The 21,707-nt window shown below is 36.6% G+C and overlaps 1 protein-coding gene and 1 long non-coding RNA gene across 3 annotated transcripts in view; one reads left to right on the forward strand and one right to left on the reverse strand.

The window, feature by feature from the left end:
- Positions 1 to 21,707, reverse strand: part of LOC133151242 (multidrug and toxin extrusion protein 1-like) — a 259,852-nt gene that overhangs the window by 38,573 nt on the left and 199,572 nt on the right. The gene's annotated exons all lie outside the window — the stretch shown is intronic.
- LOC133152085 (uncharacterized) lies at positions 375 to 2,179 on the forward strand. 2 transcript variants are annotated; one of them, XR_009714056.1, is made up of 5 exons: positions 375 to 1,399; positions 1,487 to 1,576; positions 1,667 to 1,764; positions 1,855 to 1,952; positions 2,036 to 2,179. It is a non-coding gene; the product is annotated as an uncharacterized LOC133152085 (long non-coding RNA). The 2 variants fall into 2 exon arrangements; XR_009714057.1 differs by having other exon boundaries at positions 1,860 to 1,952.

Here is a 21,707-nt window from a genome sequence, read left to right on the forward strand (position 1 = left end):
GATAAATGGAAACAAACCGTGAGTAAAGCCTTACATGAAACTGTCATTAAAAAGTATCATGAGTAAAGGTGGTCATACATGTAAAGACAAGGACAGTTGATGTAGCTGAACTCATGTCTGTGGTGGTAAGTTGAGGATGGGCCTGTATGTTGAGATGGAATGGGGGTTGTTGTGGACTCAAGTTCAGTTAAGGGAAGGCCAAGGCTTTTGAAATTTTCTACAAGCCTTCCCTTAACTTGATGTAACTTTTTAAAATTTTAAACTTTTTAGACTTTTTAATTAGCTTTCAAAAAGTCTTCCCTTAACTCAAGTTGATTTACCTTTTTAACTTGTAACATTTTTAACTTTTTAAACTTTTAACTTAAAATGCTCACTTTCTAAATTTTTAACTCTTGTAACATTTTTAACTTTTTAAACGTTTAACTTAAAATGCTCACTTTCTAAATTTTTAACTCTTGTAACATTTTTAACTTTTTAAACTTTTAACTTAAAATGTTTCACTTTCCAAATTTTTAACTTTTGAAACTTTTACATTTTTTAAACTATCTTAGACGAGTTAAGGGGAGACTTTTTAACGTTTTACGTGTTTTTATTTCTGATTTTAGTTATAGAAAGGCCTTTTAAACTTTTTTTTTTGAATTGTTTTTCACATTAATTACTTCATTTTTTTATGTATTATATTTTTTCTACGTCATAATCGTGAGGCGACAACAGAAAACAGACGAAGTAAGTTTCTCATCATTAGACATGTTTTATCTTTCTTTCAAAAGACACTAAATGCTGCTATTTCACTCTTCTGTATTTTAACAGTTCATTTTATGTGGCGAAAGCAGCTCATCCACAGTCCACTGACCAAAGACATCCTCTCTTCGGCCATGTACCAGCCAAATGCCGCCTTAAGTCCAGGAAAAGTTTTCCGAAAAGTGTCCCACCCCTCAGAACGCCGAACACAGGCAGTGAAAGAGTCACTCGGCGGGAAGAAAGACTTGACAATCTTCCACCAGAAACTACAATGGAGCTTAAAGCAAGCGAGGCAATGACCCCAGGAGCAGACACCAACTATGTATGCAACGTGGAAATGCCTAAATAGACTAAGATCTGGTGTTGGACGTGCAAAAGTCACTCTCGCCAAATGGGGACATCTGGAGGATCGGAACAGCGAGTGTGACTGTGGCACTGAACCACAGACCATGCAACACCTCCTCATGTGCCCCTGCTGGAACATCCCTGCACAGCATCGAATTTAGCAGAGTTTAACGAGAAGGGACAGAAATGTGTTCAGCTGTGGCTCAACCACATCTAGCCAAGCCTGTAACTAACTGCCTTGTAGCCACCATAAGAAGAAGCTCATCCCAGAATCGAGGCCAGAGGTAGCCATGACATATTACTTTATTGTAATGTAAGTGTAGAAACTCAATGTTTTTTTGATGAGAACCCACCTAACAGACCAAACAGAACTACTTTACAGGCTTTCTTGTCGTCACAGAGGGCAACAGTTTCAAGAACACCTGTACAAGGGAGGCCTGCATCATGGAACACAAACTCCCAAACACACATGACTTCTCCTGCTTCTTCTGTGAGTAGCCAAGACGGTAATTTGTCAGGAAGCGCTCTTTAATTTTACCGCTTCTCCTCAACATGAATTGATTAACATATTATGTTGCAGCACAGCGAGAGCCACGCATTTCAAGAAGACTTGTACAAGGGAGGCCTGCATCATGGAACACAAACTCCCAAACACACATGACTTCTCCTGATTCTTCTGTGAGTAGGCAAAGAGGAAATTTGTCAGGAACCACTTTTTAATTTTACCGCTTCTCCTCAACATGAATTGATTAACATATTATGTTGTAGCACAGCGAGAGCCACGCATTTCAAGAAGACTTGTACAAGGGAGGCCTGCATCATGGAACACAAACTCCCAAACACACATGACTTCTCCTGCTTCATCTGTGAGTAGCCAACAAGGAAAATTGTCAGGAAGCACTCTTTAATTTTACCCCTTCTCCTCAACACCTCTTTCATGTTCCTCTAGTATGTTCCTGGGTCTTGCCTGTGGTTCTACATGCATCCAGTCATGCAGACAGAGAACACCTTAGCCTTTAACTGTCGGAAGCTGTCCCTCTGCGAGGCCTCATAGTATAGTCTGTTTTCTGTTCTCATTCATTCATTCATTCATTCATTCATTCATTCATTCATTCATTCATTCATTGATTGATTGATTGATTGATTGATTGATTGATTGATTGATTGATTGATTGATTTATTGATTTATTGATTTATTGATTGATTGATTGATTGATTTATTGGCCTTTCTATATTTCTTTGCCTTAAATTTTGTTTATTAAGTTTTGTGTTTCCAATATGTGCATGTTCATTTCATCACATACAAGTCCAGTCCAATGTATACGTTCTTGTTTGTCATTTTGTATGTTCAGTATTTATTGAGTCAGTTAAACATTTTATCTATTTTTTTTATTATTTATAAGATTTCACGCATTATATATTCCATTCTGCCCAAAACAACTAATATCATGCTGTATTTTGGTTCCAAAAAGCACCATGCAACTGTTTTTTTTCCTTCTTGTTTAGAAGGAAAAGTGTAAAGTGTATGTTGACAACTTATGTTGTGATTTGTCGTATAAAATAACCTGTTTTGAATGACATTATTCATAATTGACATTTATTTAATTCTTTCTTTAATAGAAAATAGGTCTTTTCTGTGTTGATATGAAACTGTAATTAAATACTTATTTTTGATTTTAACTCTGCATGTTCATTCATTACTTTCACACTACTCACTAAATATTTTAATGTGATGTTATCATTATTCATCAGCCAATGCATGCATCAGGGGGGAAGTGGGTTGTTTTTGGGGAAATGAGACAATTATTGAAAGTTTATTAATATATTGTCTTGTGATCATAGTTTATTGTTATGTTGTCTTGTATGTATGTTGTCTTGTATGTACATTCTATAAGTTGATATAGTGTCCATTATTTTATCTTCGCGATTGTACTGATCACGTTGCATTGAAATACTTTGAAAACAAATCGGAAACCTCGTAAACCGCGGCGATTATAGTTATTACCATTACTGTAAGGCTATTTTATTACTATCATGATCATATTTTAAATATACTGAAATATCGCCACTCAATCGTATCGTCACGTATCGCGTGATTTTACAGGGACGTCTTTTTCTGTCTCTACTTAAAGTGGACGCTACCATTTTTCACCTTTTAAGGGGGGGGGCTCTAAAAGCGTTGAGTCCACGTAAATATAAACATGCACATGTTCACTCAATTGTGTAATCATATTTCACACGAATTTAGAGCGATGTGTTCCGGTCTCAGTGTTTTTTTTCTGTATGTACTAAAGTTTTGACGGTACGACTAAAACTTACCCTCTCTTTTCAGACTTCGCTCAGACCTTTCGCGCCGACCTTTCGCGCCGCCGAAAAGTGGGGAGGGACTTTACACGGTCTCATTATCAACTTGAAGACGAGATAGGTAAGTGGAAAGCCGAGATTTCCTCACAACTGTATTAAAACCCCTGAGTATATACTTACATTTTAACCAGGATTGTTGCGTTAGTGGGGAAAGTAGCACTTCCCCACTTCTAATTACGATCGTCACAGTTCTATTACTGTACTATTACATGTTATTACTCATTAACTGTACATATAGAAAAAAATAGTCTCCTGTTCTCACGACGGACTTTTGCGGAGTTGTTTCTCGGTGAATTTAGTATGGATTAATTCCATCGGTTGATGAACGTGAACATTATTCGCGGCACAAGTATTGTATTTTCAGTGACCACATCTTTGGTTTGCGTCGAGCAAAAAAAAAAAAAAAAAAAAAAAAAAAGGCCGCCATTACGAAATGCGCATATAGCAAATGAACTTGTAATTATTAATTAACTAGTCAGTCGAAAATACATGTTTGTTTTGCGTTCCTATTTATGACGGAGGATTCCCCATTTTATTGCTCTTGCGTTTAAGTATTATACACTATCGTCCGCCGTGTGCATTTGCCATCTAACAAGATGGACGCATGATGCTTGCACTTTGCGTTACGGAGTAACGACATTTCTGGAAAGATACACGACGCGTAATTCATTTATTTCAGACGACACCTCGTAGTCGCCACACGCAAATGGATAAAAATGGTTTACGGTGTTCTTTTATTAAAATCTTTGTTTTAGGTTAGCCCCCCCAAAAAACGCACAGGCGCCATTATGAAATGTGCTTCCAAATTTATATAGCAGATGACATTGTAACTGTAACCACTGATATGCACTGACCGAGTAAGATCAGTAGTATTCATTGCCCAGTGTTAATTTGTAGCAGTCTTGATATGCTCCACACCAATGAACTATTGACTTTGGCACTCTGCAGTGACATCTGGTGGATGTTAAAATCATTGCTGGCAAACTCTTTCTTTTTTCAGTATAACATTTAAATAATTGTTGTTGTTTTTATTATACGTGGTATCCATTTATTTTTATCCAATTTGAATATGGTAATGATATCTTGTGTCGCTAATAAAATAATCTCAAAGTCAGTCAGATGTATTATAATATTTATTATTAAATGAATAATTTGCCATTTGCCATCTACTAACTAAACAAGTCAATTTATCTCTTTTTTTTCTCTTTCAGAATGGCGACAAAAATGATTGCTGCTAAAGCCGTTGCTATAAGGAGTGCTGTTCGAGCGCGGAGCTGGATTTGTGGTGCGGATGGCACCTTGTCCATGCAAGGACAGCATAATAATGTAACTGTTGCCCTCTGTGACGGCAAGAAAGCCTATCAAGTCGTTCTGTTTGAACACTTGGCAGCCCTTGTCACAGAGGGCAACAGTTACATATTTTTAAACTTTGGTTTTGACGAACGGGGCGTTTTGCTCCTCACTAAACCCGGCTCCAAGATCTTCATCGGGGCGGAAGTGCAGACCAGCCCACAGTTGGAGGAAGAGGCCAGGGCCCTGGTCTACCCCAACTCAGTGGCATCATCTCCTCAAGAAGTAGTGAAAAAACTACCTGAAGAGATGGTGTCACTGGATGGCATAATTACAGATGTAAGTCACCTGCACCCACAAATGCACATATACACACATGTATTTGTGTACACCTGTGAAGACATGATGCATGTGCAATAATGTACATGCATGCGTATGCAAAGCCAACCAACCGACCCACCCACCCACCGACCCACACGCACGCACACACACACAATATCATTGAAATCCTCTGTTTAGTACTAAGGTACCAATTTTTTTTTTTTTTTTTTTGTCATCGTTAAGGTTGTGTACACTGACACATGACACGCTCATTGTCAAACATAATTATTCTAATTGTGATATCAATTTGGTTCACTTTAGATGCGTCCAATCCGCATGGTGCGCCAAAGGGGGAACCACCTTGCGCCTTTTCGGCATTTGACACTTAAAAAGGTAAGTAGCCATTTGTACTTCCCCTGTTGTAGCACTTTGCACACATACTTTTTTTAAACTACCGCAGGATGATGCCACTGTCAAAATTGGCCTTTGGCGGGAGGCGAATCTCATGGAGTTGAAAGTAGGGGGTTCCTTCCTCTTCACCCACCTGAGTGCCCGGGTGACCGATTCTGGAGTAATGCTCCACTCCACTATATACACAGATATAACGGTTAGTAAATGGCTTCATAGCAGTGGAATTGAAAAGGTGCTTGCTTATTATTTTTTTTGCTCATTTTTGCAGTTGCAATTGCAGCCTTCCGCCCAGCGCGTAACCGTAGCCCGCTGCCGACCGCGCAACTGCTCCGCGCTGGTTGCATTATTGTGACAGAGTCGTCGCTGAAATTTAGAAATGATTTGTAACGTCCTGATGTACTTTCCAAAATTGAAGTGTACCTCAGTGCGCAGGGAGCTTAATTTGGTCCGATCGCGCAACCGCCCGCAGCGCGCCAGGCGCTCACTGTCGCATTGTCTTTGTGTTTTAGGATGGCTTTACTGCTCCCACTTGCTTTATTTGGAGGCATGATTAGCCTTTGGGAAACGTTGTTTTCCATTCATAAAAATTAATTACATTTTGATTTTATTCAACAGGCCTGCAAATCCAGCCTCATCATTACCGTCGTTGGTATACTCTATGGGGAAGAGGTGGTGGAGGTTGTCTCGGATTTGGGAGAAGTCACAAGCATCAAGCTGGATATCTGGCTAAAAACTTTCAGCCAGCCCCCCCATATCCCACAAGATGGGATGCCCATTATTGTCACTCGTGTGCAGGGTGACGTGACTAAGATCGAATGTGTGAATGAATGCATGCATGAATGAATGTATGAATGTATGTATGTATGTATGTATGTATGTATGTATGTATGTATGTATGTATGTATGAATGAATGAATGAATGAATGATGCATAATTGAATGAATTGTTGAAATTTATTGAATGGTTGAAATTAATTGAATGTGTGATTGAATAAATGTTACATGTTTACTTTTCTAACAACAATTGTTCATCATATTTCTACCTATTCCACAACTTCCCACTTACCAAAAACTTCACATCTTTTATTTTGAAATCCACACCCAATTCGCCAATATTTCATTTTTCCCTTCTCATTTCTACATTTTTCAACCGATTCAACCCATTCCAACTTTCAACTGTTCATCATTTTTCTACCTATTCCACAACTTCCCACTTACCAAAAACTTCACGTCTTTTATTTTGAAATTCACACCCATTTCCTTTTTCCCTTCTCATTTCTACATTTTTCAACCGATTCAACCCATTCCAACTTTCAACTGTTCATCATTTTATTTCCTATTCCACAACTTACCAAAAATTTCACATCTTTTATTTTGAAATTCACACCCAGTTCCTTTTTCCCTTCTCATTTCTACATTTTTCAACCGATTCAACTCGTTTCAACATCATTCTGCAACATTCCTTAAATATTTATTCAACTTCTTCACCTTCACACGCAATTCCTTCAGGAATTGCAAATTCTAGTTATTGTGTGAAGGCGAAGGCCTTCACACATATGTTATTCTACTCCATTCACTTTATTATTATTAGTGTGAAGGTGAAGACCTTCACACTATTGTTATTCCTGTCCTTTATTAGTGTGAAGGTGAAGACCTTCACACTATTGTTATTCCTGTCCTTTATTATTATTATTATTAGTGTGAAGGTGAAGACCTTCACACTATTGTTATTCCTGTCCTTTATTATTATTATTATTATTATTCAACTTATTCCGCTCACTTTTTCGGCGCTTAACTACTTCCACATACTTCAACCGATTCACTCCATTCCACTTTTCACTTATTCCAAATATTCATGGCAACACTGCTTAGATTTTTTTCCTTCCAAAAATTTTCCGTTTTCGCAAAATTCCCAAATTTACGGCGAATTTTGCCCCATTCATTCTTAATGGCAGATTCAACATTTCACATTTACGTTGTTCCAGTTTGAAATTCACATCATTCAACACATTCAAATCACATTGGGGACATTCCCAAACTTGCCAAATTCAACATTTTCACGTTTCATCTTTTATTTTGAAATTCACACCCAATTCCTTTTTCCCTTTTCCCTTCTCATTTCTACATTGTCCAACCGATTCAACCCATTCCAACTTTCAACTGTTCATCTTTTCTCTACCTATTCCACAACTTCCCACTTACCAAAAAATTCACATCTTTTATTTTGAAATTCACGCACAATTCCTTTTTCCCTTCTCATTTCTACATTTTTCAACCGATTCAACCCATTCCAACTTTCAACTGTTCATAATTTTTCTACCTATTCCCCAACTTCCCACTTACCAAAAAATTCACATCTTTTATTTTGAAATTCACGCCCAATTCCTTTTTCCCTTCTCATTTCTACATTTTTCAACCGATTCAACCCATTCCAACTTTCAACTGTTCATCATTTCTTTACCTATTCCACAACTTAACAAAAACTTCACATCTTTTATTTTGAAATTCACACCCATTTCCTTTTTCCTTTCTCATTTCCACATTTTTCAACCGATTCAACTCGTTTCAACGTCATTCTGCAACATTCCTTAAATATTTATTCAACTTCTTCACCTTCACACGCAATTCCTTCAGGAATTGCAAATTCTAGTTATTATTCAACTTATTCCGCTCACTTTTTCGGCGCTTAACTACTTCCACATACTTCAACCGATTCACTCCATTCCACTTTTCACTTATTCCAAATATTCATGGCAACACTGCTTAGATTTTTTTCCTTCCAAAAATTTTCCGTTTTCGCAAAATTCCCAAATTTACGGCGAATTTTGCCCCATTCATTCTTAATGGCAGATTCAACATTTCACATTTACGTTGTTCCAGTTTGAAATTCACATCATTCAACACATTCAAATCACATTGGGGACATTCCCAAACTTGCCAAATTCAACATTTTCACGTTTTCATCTTTTATTTTGAAATTCACACCCAATTCCTTTTTCCCTTTTCCCTTCTCATTTCTACATTTTTCAACCGATTCAACCCATTCCAACTTTCAACTGTTCATCTTTTCTCTACCTATTCCACAACTTCCCACTTACCAAAAACTTCACATCTTTTATTTTGAAATTCAACCAAAATTCTCTAAAATTTCCTTTTTTCTACTCTAATTTCTACATTTTTCAACCGATTCAACCCATTCCAACTTTCAACTGTTCATCATTTTTCTACCTATTCAAGAACTTCCAACTTACCAAAAACTTCACTTCTTTTATTTTGAAATTCACACCCAATTCCTTTTTCCCTTCTCATTTCTACATTTTTCAACCGATTCAACCCATTCCAACTTTCAACTGTTCATCATTTTTCTACCTATTCCACAATTTCCCACTTACCAAAAACTTCACGTCTTTTATTTTGAAATTCACACCCATTTCCTTTTTCCCTTCTCATTTCCACATTTTTCAACCGATTCAACCCATTCCAACTTTCAACTGTTCATCATTTTTTTTCCTATTCCACAACTTCCCACTTCCCAAAAACCTCACATGTTTTATTTTGAAATTCACACCCAATTCCTTTTTCCCTTCTCATTTCTACATTTTTCAACCGATTCATCCCATTCCAACTTTCAACTGTTTGTCTTTTGCCTACCTATTCCACAACTTCCCACTTCCCAAAAACTTCACATCTTTTATTTTGAAATTCACACCCAATTCCTTTTTCCCTTCTCATTTCTACATTTTTCTACCGATTCAACCCATTCCAACTTTCAACTGTTCATCATTCTTCTACCTATTCCACAACTTCCCACTTACCAAAAACTTCAGATCTTTTATTTTGAAATTCACACCCAATTCCTTTTTCCCTTCTCATTTCTACATTTTTCAACCGATTCAACCCATTCCAACTTTCAACTGTTCATCATTTTTCTACCTATTCCACAACTTCCCAAAAACTTCACATCTTTTATTTTGAAATTCACACCCAATTCCTTTTTCCCTTCTCATTTCTACATTTTTCAACCGATTCAACTCGTTTCAACATCATTCTTCAACATTCCTTAAATATTTATTCAACTTCTTCACCTTCACACGCAATTCCTTCAGGAATTGCAAATTCTAGTTAGTGTGAAGGTGAAGACCTTCACACTATTGTTATTCCTGTCCTTTATTATTATTATTCTACTTATTCTGCCCACTTTTTCGGCGCTTAACTACTTCCACATTCTTCAACCGATTCACTCCATTCCACTTTTCACTTATTCCAAATATTCATGGCAACACTGCTTAAATTTTTTTCCTTCCAAAAATTATCCGTTTTCCCAAAATTCACAAATTTATGGCGATTTTTGCCCCATTCATTCTTAATGGCAGATTCAACATTTCACATTTACGTTGTTCCAGTTTGAAATTCACACAATTCAACACATTCAAATCACATTGGGGACATTCCCGAACTTGCCAAATTCAAAGTTTTCACGTTTTCACTTTTAAAATTTGCATAAAATTTTGCAAAATTTCATAAAATTTCGTTTTTCACTTCTAACTTCTACATTTTTCCACCGATTCAACTCATTCCAACTTTCAACTATTCATCTTTTGCCTACCTATTCCACAACTTCCTACTTACCAAAAACTTCACCTCTTTTATTTTGAAATTCAACCAAAATTCTCTAAAATTTCCTTTTTCTACTATAATTTCTACATTTTTCAACCGATTCAACCCATTCCAACTTTCAACTGTTCATCCTTTTTCTACCTATTCCACAACTTCCCAAAAACTTCACATCTTTTATTTTGAAATTCACACCCAATTCCTTTTTCCCTTCTCATTTCTACATTTTTCAACCGATTCAACCCATTCCAACTTTCAACTGTTCATCATTTTTCTACCTATTCCACAACTTCCCACTTACCAAAAACTTCACGTCTTTTATTTTGAAATTCACACCCATTTCCTTTTTCCCTTCTCATTTCTACATTTTTCAACCGATTCAACCCATTCCAACTTTCAACTGTTCATCATTTTTTTTCCTATTCCACAACTTACCCAAAATTTCACATCTTTTATTTTGAAATTCACACCCAGTTCCTTTTTCCCTTCTCATTTCTACATTTTTCAACCGATTCAACTCGTTTCAACATCATTCTGCAACATTCCTTAAATATTTATTCAACTTCTTCACCTTCACACGCAATTCCTTCAGGAATTGCAAATTCTAGTTATTATTATTATTATTCAACTTATTCCGCTCACTTTTTCGGCGCTTAACTACTTCCACATACTTCAACCGATTCACTCCATTCCACTTTTCACTTATTCCAAATATTCATGGCAACACTGCTTAGATTTTTTTCCTTCCAAAAATTTTCCGTTTTCGCAAAATTCCCAAATTTACGGCGAATTTTGCCCCATTCATTCTTAATGGCAGATTCAACATTTCACATTTACGTTGTTCCAGTTTGAAATTCACATCATTCAACACATTCAAATCACATTGGGGACATTCCCAAACTTGCCAAATTCAACATTTTCACGTTTTCATCTTTTATTTTGAAATTCACACCCAATTCCTTTTTCCCTTTTCCCTTCTCATTTCTACATTTTTCAACCGATTCAACCCATTCCAACTTTCAACTGTTCATCTTTTCTCTACCTATTCCACAACTTCCCACTTACCAAAAACTTCACATCTTTTATTTTGAAATTCAACCAAAATTCTCTAAAATTTCCTTTTTTCTACTCTAATTTCTACATTTTTCAACCGATTCAACCCATTCCAACTTTCAACTGTTCATCATTTTTCTACCTATTCAAGAACTTCCAACTTACCAAAAACTTCACTTCTTTTATTTTGAAATTCACACCCAATTCCTTTTTCCCTTCTCATTTCTACATTTTTCAACCGATTCAACCCATTCCAACTTTCAACTCTTCATCATTTTTCTACCTATTCCACAACTTCCCACTTCCCAAAAACCTCACATCTTTTATTTTGAAATTCACACCCAATTCCTTTTTCCCTTCTCATTTCTACATTTTTCAACCGATTCATCCCATTCCAACTTTCAACTGTTTGTCTTTTGCCTACCTATTCCACAACTTCCCACTTCCCAAAAACTTCACATCTTTTATTTTGAAATTCACACCCAATTCCTTTTTCCCTTCTCATTTCTACATTTTTCAACCGATTCAACCCATTCCAACTTTCAACTGTTCATCCTTTTTCTACCTATTCCACAACTTCCCACTTACCAAAAACTTCACATCTTTTATTTTGAAATTCACACCCAATTCCTTTTTCCCTTCTCATTTCTACATTTTTCTACCGATTCAACCCATTCCAACTTTCAACTGTTCATCATTCTTCTACCTATTCCACAACTTCCCACTTACCAAAAACTTCAGATCTTTTATTTTGAAATTCACACCCAATTCCTTTTTCCCTTCTCATTTCTACATTTTTCAACCGATTCAACCCATTCCAACTTTCAACTGTTCATCATTTTTCTACCTATTCCACAACTTCCCAAAAACTTCACATCTTTTATTTTGAAATTCACACCCAATTCCTTTTTCCCTTCTCATTTCTACATTTTTCAACCGATTCAACTCGTTTCAACATCATTCTTCAACATTCCTTAAATATTTATTCAACTTCTTCACCTTCACACGCAATTCCTTCAGGAATTGCAAATTCTAGTTAGTGTGAAGGTGAAGACCTTCACACTATTGTTATTCCTGTCCTTTATTATTATTAGTGTGAAGGTGAAGACCTTCACACTATTGTTATTCCTGTCCTTTATTATTAGTGTGAAGGTGAAGACCTTCACACTATTGTTATTCCTGTCCTTTATTATTATTATTATTATTCAACATCTTCTGCCCACTTTTTTGACGCTTAACTACTTCCACATACTTCAACCGATTCACTCCATTCCACTTTTCACTTATTCCAAATATTCATGGCACGACTGCTCACATTTTTCTCATTCCAAAAATTTTCCGTTTTCGCATAATTCATAAATTTATGGCGATTTTTGCCCCATTCATTCTTAATGGCAGATTCAACATTTCACATTTACGTTGTTCCAGTTTGAAATTCACATCATTCAACACATTCAAATCACATTGGGGACATTCCCAAACTTCCCAAATTCAAAATTTTCACGTTTTCACTTTTAATATTTGCATAAAATTTTGCAAAATTTCATAAAATTTCCTTTTTCACTTCTAACTTCTACATTTTTCCACCGATTCCACTCGTTCCAACTTCCAACTATTCATCTTTTGCCTACCTATTCCACAACTTCCCACTTACCAAAAACTTCACATCTTTTATTTTGAAATTCAACCAAAATTCTCTAAAATTTCGTTTTTCTACTCTAATTTCTACATTTTTCAACCGATTCAACCCATTCCAACTTTCAACTGTTCATCATTTTTATACCTATTCCACAACTTCCCAAAAACTTCACATCTTTTATTTTGAAATTCACACCCACTTCCTTTTTCCCTTCTCATTTCTACATTTTTCAACCGATTCAACCCATTCCAACTTTCAACTGTTCATCATTTTTCTACCTATTCCACAAATTCCCACTTACCAAAAACTTCACATCTTTTATTTTGAAATTCACTCCCAATTCCTTTTTTCCTTCTCATTTCTACATTTTTCAACCGATTCAACCCATTCCAACTTTCAACTGTTCATCATTTTTCGACCTATTCCACAACTTCCCACTTACCAAAAACTTCACATCTTTTATTTTGAAATTCACACCCACTTCCTTTTTCCCTTCTCATTTCTACATTTTTCAACCGATTCAACCCATTCCAACTTTCAACTGTTCATCACTTTTTCTACCTATTCCACAACTTCCCACTTACCAAAAACTTCACGTCTTTTATTTTGAAATTCACACCCATTTCCTTTTTCCCTTCTCATTTCTACATTTTTCAACCGATTCAACCCATTCCAACTTTCAACTGTTCATCATTTTTTTTCCTATTCCACAACTTACCAAAAACTTCACATCTTTTATTTTGAAATTCACACCCAGTTCCTTTTCCCTTCTCATTTCTACATTTTTCAACCGATTCAACTCGTTTCAACATCATTCTGCAACATTCCTTAAATATTTATTCAACTTCTTCACCTTCACACGCAATTCCTTCAGGAATTGCAAATTCTAGTTATTATTATTATTATTCAACTTATTCCGCTCACTTTTTCGGCGCTTAACTACTTCCACATACTTCAACCGATTCACTCCATTCCACTTTTCACTTATTCCAAATATTCATGGCAACACTGCTTAGATTTTTTTCCTTCCAAAAATTTTCCGTTTTCGCAAAATTCCCAAATTTACGGCGAATTTTGCCCCATTCATTCTTAATGGCAGATTCAACATTTCACATTTACGTTGTTCCAGTTTGAAATTCACATCATTCAACACATTCAAATCACATTGGGGACATTCCCAAACTTGCCAAATTCAACATTTTCACGTTTCATCTTTTATTTTGAAATTCACACCCAATTCCTTTTTCCCTTTTCCCTTCTCATTTCTACATTGTCCAACCGATTCAACCCATTCCAACTTTCAACTGTTCATCTTTTCTCTACCTATTCCACAACTTCCCACTTACCAAAAAATTCACATCTTTTATTTTGAAATTCACGCACAATTCCTTTTTCCCTTCTCATTTCTACATTTTTCAACCGATTCAACCCATTCCAACTTTCAACTGTTCATAATTTTTCTACCTATTCCCCAACTTCCCACTTACCAAAAAATTCACATCTTTTATTTTGAAATTCACGCCCAATTCCTTTTTCCCTTCTCATTTCTACATTTTTCAACCGATTCAACCCATTCCAACTTTCAACTGTTCATCATTTCTTTACCTATTCCACAACTTAACAAAAACTTCACATCTTTTATTTTGAAATTCACACCCATTTCCTTTTTCCTTTCTCATTTCCACATTTTTCAACCGATTCAACTCGTTTCAACGTCATTCTGCAACATTCCTTAAATATTTATTCAACTTCTTCACCTTCACACGCAATTCCTTCAGGAATTGCAAATTCTAGTTATTATTATTATTCAACTTATTCCGCTCACTTTTTCGGCGCTTAACTACTTCCACATACTTCAACCGATTCACTCCATTCCACTTTTCACTTATTCCAAATATTCATGGCAACACTGCTTAGATTTTTTTCCTTCCAAAAATTTTCCGTTTTCGCAAAATTCCCAAATTTACGGCGAATTTTGCCCCATTCATTCTTAATGGCAGATTCAACATTTCACATTTACGTTGTTCCAGTTTGAAATTCACATCATTCAACACATTCAAATCACATTGGGGACATTCCCAAACTTGCCAAATTCAACATTTTCACGTTTCATCTTTTATTTTGAAATTCACACCCAATTCCTTTTTCCCTTTTCCCTTCTCATTTCTACATTGTCCAACCGATTCAACCCATTCCAACTTTCAACTGTTCATCTTTTCTCTACCTATTCCACAACTTCCCACTTACCAAAAAATTCACATCTTTTATTTTGAAATTCACGCACAATTCCTTTTTCCCTTCTCATTTCTACATTTTTCAACCGATTCAACCCATTCCAACTTTCAACTGTTCATAATTTTTCTACCTATTCCCCAACTTCCCACTTACCAAAAAATTCACATCTTTTATTTTGAAATTCACGCCCAATTCCTTTTTCCCTTCTCATTTCTACATTTTTCAACCGATTCAACCCATTCCAACTTTCAACTGTTCATCATTTCTTTACCTATTCCACAACTTAACAAAAACTTCACATCTTTTATTTTGAAATTCACACCCATTTCCTTTTTCCTTTCTCATTTCCACATTTTTCAACCGATTCAACTCGTTTCAACGTCATTCTGCAACATTCCTTAAATATTTATTCAACTTCTTCACCTTCACACGCAATTCCTTCAGGAATTGCAAATTCTAGTTATTATTATTGTGTGAAGGCGAAGGCCTTCACACATATGTTATTCTACTCCATTTACTTTATTATTATTGTGTGAAGGCGAAGGCCTTCACACATATGTTATTCTACTCCATTTACTTTATTATTATTATTATTCTATTTTATTCCCGCCACTTTTTTGTCCCGCTTCTTCTTCCACAAAATTCATCCGATTCACTCCATTCCACTTTTCACGTATTCCAAATATTCACGACATGAGCGCTTGTATTTTTCTCATTCCGAAAATTTTCCGATTCCGCAAAATTCCCAAAATTCCGACAAATTTTTCCCCATCCATTCTTAATGGCACATTCCACATTTCACAAAATTTCGTTTTTCACCTCTAACTTCTACATTTTTCAACCGATTCAACCCATTCCAACTTTCAACTGTTCATCTTTTGCCTACCTATTCCACAACTTCCCACTTACCAAAAATTCCAAATTTTCAAATTTGAAATTCAACCAAAATTCTCTCAAATTCTGTTTTTCTACTCTAATTTCTACATTTTTCAACCGATTCAACCCATTCCAACTTTCAACTGTTCATCTTTTGCCTACCTATTCCACAACTTCCCACTTACCAAAAATTCCAAATTTTCAAATTTGAAATTCAACCAAAATTCTCCAAAATTCAGTTTTTCCACTCTAATTTCTACATTTTTCAACCGATTCAACCCATTCCAACTTTCAACTGTTCATCTTTTGCCTACCTATTCCACAACTTCCCACTTACCAAAAATTCCGAACTTTCACATTTGAAATTCAACCAAATTCTCCAAAATTTCGTTTTTCCACTCTAATTTCTACATTTTTCGACCGATTCAACCCATTCCACATTTATTCCCTTTATTCATCTTATGCTTACCACATTCACTCCCATTCACCCCCACTTCCACTATGCTTACACAATTCAACCCTTGACCCCCAATTCCAGTGTGGCGGCCATCTTGGATGACCCTGAAGTGCCACCAATGAACCCAGAATGAACCGGAAGTGCCCCAAATCAAACCGAAAGTGACCCCAAATAGACCGGAAGTGACCTCAGGTAAACCGGAAGTGACCCCAAATCAAACCGGAAGTGACCCCAAATGTACCGGAAGTGACCTTTTTAGACCGGAAATGACCCCTAATAAACCGGAAGTGACCTCAGACGAACCGGAAGTGACCCAAATTAAACCGGAAGTGACCCAAATAAACCGGAAGTGACCCCAAATAGACCGGAAGTGACCCCAAATAGACCGGAAGTGACCTCTGGTAAACCGGAAGTGACCCCAAATCAAACCGGAAGTGACCACAAATGAACCGGAAGTGACCTTTTTAGACCGGAAGTGACCCCAAATAAACCAGAAGTGACCTCAGCTAAACCGGAAGTGACCTGTTTTAAACCGGAAGTGACCCAAATAAACCGGAAGTGACCCAAATTAGACCGGAAATGACCCGAATCAAACCGGAAGTGACCTTATTTCAACACTAAGTGCCCCAAATAGCTACAATTGCTAACTTTTTCGTTTTTTGTCCGATTTAACCCGTTTCAACATTTTTACCCCAAAAGTGAACCTCTTGAGGCCGTTTTTTGTTTTTTTTCCAAATTTAGAAAGATTTTGGCGCAATTGCTTTTTTTATTTTCCCATTCATTCTCTATGGGGATTCAACATTTGCTCTAACTTCTATATTTTTCAACTGATTCAACCCGTTCCAACTTTCAACTGTACATCTTTTGCCTGCCTATTCCACAACTTCCCACTTACCAAAAATTCCAAATTCGAAATTCAACCAAATTCTCCAAAATTTCGTTTTTCTACTCTAATTTCTACATTTTTCAACCGATTCAACCCATTCCAACTTTCAGCTGTTCATCTTCTGCCTACCTATTCCACAACTTCCCACTTACCAAATATTCCAAACTTTCAATTTTGAAATTCACCACAAATTCTCCAAATATTCTACATTTCTCAAGTAATTCAACACGTTTCAACATCGTTCGGCAGCATTCCCCGAAAAAGTTATTCATACATTTCGCCTTCACACGCAATTTCTCCAGAAATTGCAAAATTCTAGTTATTATTATTATTATTCTCTTTTATTCTCCACACTTTTTTGTCCACTTTCATCTTCCACATAATTCATCCGATTCACTCCATTCCACTTTCCACGTATTCCAAATATTCACGCGATGAGCGCTTCCATTTTTCTCGTTCCGAAAATTTTCCGATTCCGCAAAATTCCCAAAATTCCGACAAATTTTTCCCCATCCATTCTTAATGGCACATTCGACATTTCACAAAATTTCGTTTTTCACCTCTAACTTCTACATTTTTCAACCGATTCAACCCATTCCAACTTTCAACTGTTCATCTTTTGCCTACCTATTCCACAACTTCCCACTTACCAAAAATTCCAAATTTTCAAATTTGAAATTCAACCAAAATTCTCTCAAATTCCGTTTTTCTAATCTAATTTCTACATTTTTCAACCGATTCAACCCATTCCAACTTTCAACTGTTCATCTTTTGCCTACCTATTCCACAACTTCCCACTTACCAAAAATTCCAAATTTTCAAATTTGAAATTCAACCAAAATTCTCTCAAATTCCGTTTTTCTAATCTAATTTCTACATTTTTCAACCGATTCAACCCATTCCAACTTTCAACTGTTCATCTTTTGCCTACCTATTCCACAACTTCCCACTTACCAAAAATTCCAAATTTTCAAATTTGAAATTCAACCAAAATTCTCCAAAATTCAGTTTTTCCACTCTAATTTCTACATTTTTCAACCGATTCAACCCATTCCAACTTTCAACTGTTCATCTTTTGCCTACCTATTCCACAACTTCCCACTTACCAAAAATTCCGAACTTTCACATTTGAAATTCAACCAAATTCTCCAAAATTTCGTTTTTCCACTCTAATTTCTACATTTTTCGACCGATTCAACCCATTCCACATTTATTCCCTTTATTCATCTTATGCTTACCACATTCACTCCCATTCACCCCCACTTCCACTACGCTTACACATTCAACCCTTGACCCCCAATTCCAGTGTGGCGGCCATCTTGGATTGACCCTCAAGTGCCCCCAATGAACCCAAAATGAACCGGAAGTGCCCCAAATCAAACCGAAAGTGACCCCAAATAGACCGGAAGTGACCTCAGGTAAACCGGAAGTGACCCCAAATCAAACCGGAAGTGACCCCAAACGTACCGGAAGTGACCTTTTTAGACCGGAAATGACCCCTAATAAACAGGAAGTGACCTCAGACGAACCGGAAGTGACCCAAATTAAACCGGAAGTGACCCAAATAAACCGGAAGTGACGCCAAATAGACCGGAAGTTACCCCAAATAGACCGGAAGTGACCTCTGGTAAACCGGAAGTGACCCCAAATCAAACCGGAAGTGACCCCAAATGAACCGGAAGTGACCTTTTTAGACCAGAAATGACCCCAAATAAACCGGAAGTGACCTCAGCTAAACCGGAAGTGACCTGTTTTAAACCGGAAGTGACCCAAATAAACCGGAAGTGACCCAAACTAGACCGGAAGTGACCCGAATCAAGCCGGAAGTGACCTTATTTCAACACTAAGTGCCCCAAATAGCTACATTTGCGCTAACGTCTTCGTTTTTTGTCCGATTTAACCCGTTTCAACATTTTTACCCCAAAAGTGAACCTCCTGAGGCCGTTTTTTTTGGTTTTGTTCCAAATTTAGAAAGATTTTGGCGCAATTGCTTTTTTTTATTTTCCCATTCATTCTCTATGGGGATTCAACATTTGCTCTAACTTCTACATTTTTTAACTGATTCAACCCGTTCCAACTTTCAACTGTTCATCTTTTGCCTACCTATTCCACAACTTCCCACTTACCAACAATTCCAAATTTAAAATTCAACCAAATTCTCCAAAATTTCCTTTTTCTACTCTAACTTCTACATTTTTCTACCGATTCAACCCATTCCAACTTTCAACTGTTCATCTTTTGCCTACCTATTCCACAACTTCCCACTTACCAAATATTCCAAACTTTCAATTTTGAAATTCACCACAAATTCTCCAAATATTCTACATTTCTCAAGTAATTCAACACGTTTCAACATCGTTCGGCAGCATTCCCCGAAAAAGTTATTCATACATTTCGCCTTCACACGCAATTTCTCCAGAAATTGCAAAATTCTAGTTATTATTCTATTTTATTCCCGCCACTTTTTTGTCCCGCTTCTTCTTCCACAAAATTCATCCGATTCACTCCATTCCACTTTTCACGTATTCCAAATATTCACGACATGAGCGCTTGTATTTTTCTCATTCCGAAAATTTTCCGATTCCGCAAAATTCCCAAAATTCCGACAAATTTTTCCCCATCCATTCTTAATGGCACATTCCACATTTCACAAAATGTCGTTTTTCACCTCTAACTTCTACATTTTTCAACCGATTCAACCCATTCCAACTTTCAACTGTTCATCTTTTGCCTACCTATTCCACAACTTCCCACTTACCAAAAATTCCAAATTTTCAAATTTGAAATTCAACCAAAATTCTCTCAAATTCTGTTTTTCTACTCTAATTTCTACATTTTTCAACCGATTCAACCCATTCCAACTTTCAACTGTTCATCTTTTGCCTACCTATTCCACAACTTCCCACTTACCAAAAATTCCAAATTTTCAAATTTGAAATTCAACCAAAATTCTCCAAAATTCAGTTTTTCCACTCTAATTTCTACATTTTTCAACCGATTCAACCCATTCCAACTTTCAACTGTTCATCTTTTGCCTACCTATTCCACAACTTCCCACTTACCAAAAATTCCGAACTTTCACATTTGAAATTCAACCAAATTCTCCAAAATTTCGTTTTTCCACTCTAATTTCTACATTTTTCGACCGATTCAACCCATTCCACATTTATTCCCTTTATTCATCTTATGCTTACCACATTCACTCCCATTCACCCCCACTTCCACTATGCTTACACAATTCAACCCTTGACCCCCAATTCCAGTGTGGCGGCCATCTTGGATGACCCTGAAGTGCCACCAATGAACCCAGAATGAACCGGAAGTGCCCCAAATCAAACCGAAAGTGACCCCAAATAGACCGGAAGTGACCTCAGGTAAACCGGAAGTGACCCCAAATCAAACCGGAAGTGACCCCAAATGTACCGGAAGTGACCTTTTTAGACCGGAAATGACCCCTAATAAACCGGAAGTGACCTCAGACGAACCGGAAGTGACCCAAATTAAACCGGAAGTGACCCAAATAAACCGGAAGTGACCCCAAATAGACCGGAAGTGGCCCCAAATAGACCGGAAGTGACCTCTGGTAAACCGGAAGTGACCCCAAATCAAACCAGAAGTGACCCCAAATGAACCGGAAGTGACCTTTTTAGACCGGAAATGACCCCAAATAAACCGGAAGTGACCTCAGCTAAACCGGAAGTGACCTGTTTTAAACCGGAAGTGACCCAAATAAACCGGAAGTGACCCAAATTAGACCGGAAATGACCCGAATCAAGCCGGAAGTGACCTTATTTCAACACTAAGTGCCCCAAATAGCTACATTTGCGCTAACGTCTTCGTTTTTTGTCCGATTTAACCCGTTTCAACATTTTTACCCCAAAAGTGAACCTCCTGAGGCCGTTTTTTTTGTTTTGTTCCAAATTTAGAAAGATTTTGGCGCAATTGCTTTTTTTTATTTTCCCATTCATTCTCTCTATGGTGATTCAACATTTGCTCTAACTTCTACATTTTTTAACTGATTCAACCCGTTCCAACTTTCAACTGTACATCTTTTGCCTACCTATTCCACAACTTCCCACTTACCAAAAATTCCAAATTCGAAATTCAACCAAATTCTCCAAAATTTCGTTTTTCTACTCTAATTTCTGCATTTTTCAACAGATTCAACCCATTTCAACTTTCAACTGTTCATATTTTGCCTACCTATTCCACAACTTCCCACTTACCAAATATTCCAAACTTCCAATTTTGAAATTCACCACAAATTCTCCAAATATTCTACATTTCTCAAGTAATTCAACACGTTTCAACATCGTTCGGCAGCATTCCCCGAAAAAGTTATTCATACATTTCGCCTTCACACGCAATTTCTCCAGAAATTGCAAAATTCTAGTTATTATTATTATTCTATTTTATTCCCGCCACTTTTTTGTCCCGCTTCTTCTTCCACAAAATTCATCCGATTCACTCCATTCC

The sequence above is a fragment of the Syngnathus typhle genome, linkage group LG3 (assembly GCF_033458585.1).
Source record: "Syngnathus typhle isolate RoL2023-S1 ecotype Sweden linkage group LG3, RoL_Styp_1.0, whole genome shotgun sequence".
NCBI classification, from domain to species: Eukaryota; Metazoa; Chordata; class Actinopteri; order Syngnathiformes; family Syngnathidae; genus Syngnathus; species Syngnathus typhle.